Here is a 7,513-nt window from a genome sequence, read left to right as displayed (position 1 = left end):
TTCTGATGTAATACTTTATTTATAGTAGATTCCTAAATTGTCGCTACCAAGCAAACTAATATGAAATTAGGTGGTACCTAAAAGTCAGAGCTCCCATGAAAAATCACCAAAGCTCCATTAAAAAATAAAGAAGTGGCTGCAAATATCTGGAATTATGGATCTATTTTAGAAAGTTCATGTTCTATTATTGAAATTATTTTGATTAATGATAATCCATGATATCTGAATGCAATATAAGTTTGTTATGTTCTAGACTGCATTAAGGGTTAATCTCGACTTGTGAAAACTCGACAAATATTCCAAACAGAAGAAAGTACGGTATAGATTTACATCTACACCAAGATGAAGAGTAAAACGTATTTGAATAATTTCTGTTATTCATTTAAAACGTACTTTATCAACAATTTTACATAAATTATTATTATAGAAACCAGTCACTAAATTAGATAATAACTGCTTCAAGCTGAAAAGCTTGGACTGTGAAATTTTTTAACCTAACAGAATCTCATTAGGCCTACAGCCTAGGAAATTGTGTATAACTGTTTAATTTACTGAACTGCTAAGTTAACAGTCTAGAGCTTTTTAAGGTTAAACTTTTAGCTCTTTAGGGATGGTAGTAGGAACCTTTTTTATGTTTATTGATATAAATTTGTATAGCCAGTAGTTTTTTCCATGTGTAAAACTCAGGTCAGTGATTTTTAGGATAGTGGGTGCTATATATGTGAAAGGGGAGAAGAGCAATATGTGCTTTTCCAAAGTTCCACCCCTGTTAATTTGGACCTCAAAACATTCTTTAAAGTGAATAAAACGTTTCAAAATATGCATTCATGCTAAGGTAAATAATTAAGTGCGATCTAAATACACCATTTTAGCGGATATTGAAATATGTATTGTACGTTGTATTAAGAAAATGTCTTAAATGAACACGACGAGATTTGAGATTGTACCTTGTGTATATTATACGCTTGTTTCATTACAATTAATGAATTATTAGAATTTGGAAGAATTTAAGAAACGTGTTTATGTACATACATGTTTATCAATTTAACATTTTATTTTAAGGGACCTGAAGTATTTTTTAAGAAATTGCTTGTTCCTTTGCTCTATAGTGTTTAACAAGTGATCTATATATTATTAACTACAGTGCGAAGAAACTACTACTCTTTTAATTCATGAAAGGTTTTACTTACCGCAAAACTCGTCTTTCGAGTCAGAGCAGTCGGAAATGAGGTCGCAGACTTTACTTATATGTATACAGTTACCATCACCACACGAGAACTCGTTTTCACCACACTCTGTTACATTCAACAAGAAAACAATATTGATATATACTATAGTTTTCTGTGCGAACCTTATTGCTTCTGATATAATTTTACTACAGGAAAGCAAGAAGGTAGATATTTATGTTTTTGTAAAGCGGTTATTTCCGTACAGATAAACAAAAACGATTGCGATTTAACAGTAGCATTAAAATACAACAAAAGAAGAACAATTATCCAAAAGGCGTAACGAGCAAAGACAATGAAACCCTACATCAGTGTATACATGGGTGTGCACATGATAAATATTTACATGGAAATCATAGACAAATTCAACGGCGACAAGACAAATTAAAACAGTAACACATTTATAATAATAATAATAATAACAATGATAATAATAATAATAATAATAATAATAAGAAAAATAATAAATTCTTTATTTAAAGAAGGTAAATCTCATTAAGTTTTATACATAACATACAAATCTTATGTTCAATGAGGTCAGCTAGCAAACACAAAACAATATACACATATAGATAAAAATGTCACAGTCATTCTATAGAGCAGACTTGTAAATGAAGATAAACGCATGTTAACATAGTGAATCTCTACTTTTTATTAAATAAGAGACAGTTTTACGTAAGTATTGATTTAGCATTTTTTTTGGATATAACGTCGCACCGACACACGACACATTATAGGTCATATGGCGACTTTCCAGCTTTAATGATGGAGGAAGACCCCAGGTGCCCCTCCATGCATTATTTCATCACGATCGGGCACCTGGGTAGAACCACCGACCTTCCGTAAGCCAGCTGGATGGCTTCCTCACATGAAGAATTGATTCGTAGTCAAATATCGGTAAAATGCAGAAGTTATAAAAAATTATAAAACATATTCTTCATATTAGCACTTAGATATTTAGCTATTCTGTAATAAACAGATATAGTTTAGAGTGCATATTTTTTCACACACATTTTTAAGACATTGACTTAATTTTTTATCAGTGTAAACACATAACAAGTTTTGACACGATACATTTTGAATGCATTTATTATTTAGAGTTACATTTAGGTTTCTTACTTTATTTAATGTCTTGTTAGTACCAGTTGATATACTAGTTGTCTTTTTCGGAGGGATGGACATATTGTTAGACGAGCATCAATTATTAACTTCAGTAATACCAACTTGCAATTTTCTTTCAATATCAGATGTACGTTATGGTCGCATACATGCATCGTAGAATCATCAGCGTACATGTCAATGTTTGAATTTTCGATAACCAATGAAAGATCGATTATATATATCAAAAGAGCAGAGGCCCAATGATAAATATTTGGGGCACGCAAGTTTTTATAAGTTTGTCTGAAAAAAAAAGAAAAAAACATACTGAATGTTGCTTTTCATGATGATAGCTTTTGCAACAGTTACAGTGTCGAAGCGAAGTTTGATTATTCTCGGGCCAATACCATCTGAGCCGGTAGCTTTGTTACTGCTCAGAGATTCAATTATCTTTTTTTTTTTTCAAACGGCGTAATATAATCAATATTAAATTGATCATCTTTTAATTTGTTATTTAACATAGTTTCCAGTGGCTCAAAAATAAAATATTTGCAATGTTTATAAAATGACCATTCAAAGCATTTACTGTCTCCACTTGATCACTTAATGTGCTACGATCTTTCGATTTTATGTTACTAGGAAAAGATATAGCTTTGTCTTTATCATTCAATGTAAACACTTCTATCTGTTTCCATGAAATGTTTGAGTGTGTTCCAATTGACATAGCGTTGTTTTAAAAATTCGATTTAGCAGAGTGAATAAGTGAATTTACCTTGTAACACCAGAGCTTATAATTTGTAAAGTCGATAAAATATTTATATCGGTCTCTTTATATACTAGCATCTTCAATGTTATCATTGTACCACTGCGGTTGAAATTGTCTTTTTATAAGTTAAGTCTTGTCATGTGCTTGGTTTGTAAGTACAAATTTAGAATTTATAGAAAACACACACCGAAAAATGATCGCTATCACCAATGGTCAGTAATCGTACTGAAATCTTTTACTAGTATCTAGACAAGTTGTGTTAATATACTAGCAGAAAAAAGAAACTGTGCATGTGTAAAATGTTCATGTATCGCTCAGTTTTATAAATCAAAGCTTGAAACATTACACAGGTAAGCTGTGTAGCCCTCTCGGTCATTTACACTGGTCAGTGCATGAGTTGCATGGGTAGTTTGTCTGTTTGGCAAATGTCTTCGTTTTCACGTTTTTTTTTCGGGCAGCAGTCAATCGCAAACACGCTTGTCGCCTAAACCTTTGTAAAAGCATAGTGTTGATACCTGTAAGACACAAAACTAGGATAATTTTGAAAAACGTCTTTGATACACCATGACAAGGTGGAATGAAACTGACAGATGCTGCGCCGTAGGCATGATCGAAGCTGGTGTACGTCATACTGACGTTGCCAGACAATTTGGTGTGCACCGAAATACTGTAGACGCCTTGTGGAGACGGTACCAACAGTTTGGGACCACCAGAGACCGGCCTTGGTCAGGACGTCCACGCATAACGTCTAATCGTAATGATACGTAAATCCGGGTTGTTCATCTCCGTGAACAACTCAGAACTGCTACTTTGACGGCTAGAAGTATTCCTGGCCTTAGAAGAATTAGTCCCCGAACGGTACGTAATCGATTGCGTGAACGAGGCATACGTCCATGACGTCCAGCCATACGTCCTGTTCTCCTGCAACGTCATCGTGTAGCACGTTTTGCCTAGTGTAGACGAGACATACACTTCACGCAACAGCACTGTGCACATGTTTTATTCACGGATGAGTCAAGGTTTCATCTCGACAGCAGCGATGGTCGTTCTAGAGTGTACCGTCGTATAGGTGAACGTTTCCATGACAGTTGTGTGATTCAAAGACGTCCATTCGGCGGAGGTAGTGTCATGGTGTGGGGTGGCATCTCATCCCGTGGCAGAACAGCTCTTGCGATTGTGGACGGACCACTTACAGGCATCAGATACCGTGACGAAATCATACGGCCTCACGTCCTTCCATTTGTGCAGCAACGTAACGCCACGCTGCAGCATGATAACGCTCGCCCGCACGTAGCGCGGGTCGTCACCGACTTCTTGATCCAGAACAATGTGAATGTGTGGCCTGTCCTGCAACGTCACCGGATTTGTCGCCTATAGAACACATGTGGGATGAGTTGCAGCGTCTCTTACGTGGCCTCCAAAATCAGCCGTTGACGTTACCTGACCTGTCACGTGCGCTTGTGAGAATCTAGAATGGTATTCCCCAGGCATTTTTCAGCACACTTGCCGCATCAATGAGGCGTCGTTGCCAAGCATGCATCGATTCTAATGGTGGACATACACGGTATTGATCAGCTGAACTTTGTTTAGAGAACGTCTCTGAAAACTGATCTCTATCTAAAACGCTGCTGATGCAATTACCATATCGACTGAGCTGGTGTTAAATAGAGGTCAGATAAAACTCTGTTGATTTTTTTTGCAATTTCTTATATACCTCCTAAGTTATAACAAATTATACCCATGCACAGTTTCTCTTTTTCCGCTAGTATATGATCAATTAGGTTATTGCTTGACTTGGTGATTTTTCTTGTTGTTTATCACTTGTATTAATCTAGGGGATCTATTACTGACGACCAATTGGCATTATTAAAGTCTGCATCTGGAGAAAAATCAAAATTAAAATCACCAAGTCAATGCACTTCTTGGATTTTGCAAATTGCCTTATTCATTTGCATTTCATATGAATCAATCCGATTTTGTAACGAATTCGGGGACTTGTATGTGAAGTTAAGAAAAATGGGCCTACTGTTTTGTAAAGACACTTGTTTATAATAAGACTCCAAATTATCAATTTCTAGGTCTAATAAACGAGAAAAGGGTACATGTAATAGAAAGAGCATTGAAACTGGAGGGTAAACAATTTGTAGGAGGGGGCGTAGCCCCCGAGTATAAATCTTCTATCCGAGAGTTTAAATGTTGTTTCTGTTTTGTATCATAGCCAATTAGCCATCCATATATGGTAGTTGTAGGCGTTCCACATTGCCATATACAGCAATTCAGTGAATACTAAAAATCCTTGCCTCACAAATGTGTAAAGCCCAGGTAAAATAAACCAGTGCTAGAGCAGAAAATCAATAAAATACACTTCGCTGTCTACTGTTCCAAACACGCTGGCATACTTTCCTATCCACCATGCGGTAATTAGCGTGCGGGTATTAAATACCTGCACACTTTTAGTTACCGCACCCTGTACTCAGTGTACACGAATTACCTGCACCAAATTTGTTAAGAAAAAACACCGAGCTATCATACAATTTCCTTTATGTCTTCTACTCACCCACCGCTTAGTTTTCTTAATATGTCTTAACGTTCAATACTGTAGCCATCAAAGAGAAGCTCTTTAGTATTAACATCATTTGTGAGGAATGTTTCACGCAATCATGGAAAATGTATGGAATTTTCATTAAGAATCATATTTATCTCAGTTTAGGAATTACATGATGAATATTAAGTGAGACCACATTGAAACATTTATTATGAAAACTAAAGGAATTCAGTTTATTGGTGGATAGAGTACCTTTATCAGAGGGTTGATGGTGGCTTTTATGTGTGGTTGTAGCAAATTTGGAATAGATTTTCCATAACATAAGATAGTTGAACTATCAGATATTAGTACATGTTTCTTACCATGTGAATCACATACGTCTAGGTCAGCTCGAATTGCATTGTTTAATTCGCACGTGCAAGGGGAATTAAGCAAGGTACGCACAGTAAGTTTGAGTTATTCGATATGACAAATTTGAAGGGAAAAGAATTTTCTAGACAATCATTACAAGTACGAGACAAGGTATTATATTCCTCACATATCCGTGTCAGGTAATCAAGACTGTTTTCTGTAGATAACAGAGATATGATGTACAAGCACTGCTCGCATGCTTCTAGTATTGGATATGATAATATCGATATTTATTATTTGGTCTTATACCATAACCGTACTTTGGCCACTGTCCAGAGTTCTGTCTCTGATTTTCGGGGACCTGAACGTTGAACCTTCAGTCATTGGTGAACGACGATGGTTTACAGCAGAAAAATATTCTAATGACCTTGATTATGTTGTACAACAGAGTACATGTACCATTTTGGTTAAGGTGAACACCGTCCCGCTGGTAACGATGTTCTATCGTGCGCCCGTCCCCGAAAACAAACGAACAGTAATTTTCAATACATTCAATGTCGAGTTTTTCACACAGCTCTTTGAGTGCGTCATTTAGAATCTTAACATCAACATTACTCCTTGGGCTTACTGTGCAGATGTAAACTTTGCATTCGTAACTTTGAAGTAAAAAGATAATTTCACGTAGTTTCTCACAGGTTGCGTAATGAGATCTCCCGCTCACAACGTCGTTTCCGCCAGTGTATAAAACAACGGGTTTTATATCAATTTAAGTCAATACATTTTATTTTTTCTTTGACAGCTGAAGTGTTGTTGCACCTTTTATTGTACAGTCATCAACATCTTTACAACGCCCTTGTTTTCTAATCCTTTTCAGAACCAAGTCTCCAACAAAGAATGTCCGATCTGTTTCTTATATGTGAACCTTACGCTTTGAAATTGTTGACTTGTTCGAGAAATATTAAATACTCCAGCTGATCTACAGTTCCCTCAAAGAAGGACTACTTAATGTAGAAAACAATAACCCCTTAGCCGTATGCCGTGTTCAACAATTGATGATGGTCAATACATTTTATTTAAAAGACCTTTCTAAAAATATAAGATCATATACACTCTAGATAAATTTGCATATATGTATTTACTTCACCAGTCTCCGCCATCCTCCACCCTTTCACCCTCTACCCCTGATATGCGACCTTATAAATGAGAATGTCTACTGACTTTTAGTTCAGAAATAGCATATAAGGTAAAATAATTTGTCAGCGGCTTAAAAGGTATAAACAATTGATGAATAATTAATTTTACCTAGCATTACACTCAAAAATATCATTTCCATCAACTACCTGTAATTTCAAGGAAAAAGTGCATATATTCATCATAATGATTCTATTTAACTTCAACGCATATTCTCTTTATAAAGCATGTGTTTCATACGACATACCTAAACCCCTAGAACTTATAATGTTAAAAGTAAGTATTCGACTGTCACTGTATGAGGCGACGTGTTTTCGTCGCTCTTGAATCTTACCA

This window comes from Mercenaria mercenaria, chromosome 15 (assembly GCF_021730395.1).
Source record: "Mercenaria mercenaria strain notata chromosome 15, MADL_Memer_1, whole genome shotgun sequence".
In the NCBI taxonomy this organism is placed as follows: Eukaryota; Metazoa; Mollusca; class Bivalvia; order Venerida; family Veneridae; genus Mercenaria; species Mercenaria mercenaria.
This window is presented reverse-complemented; position numbering follows the sequence as displayed.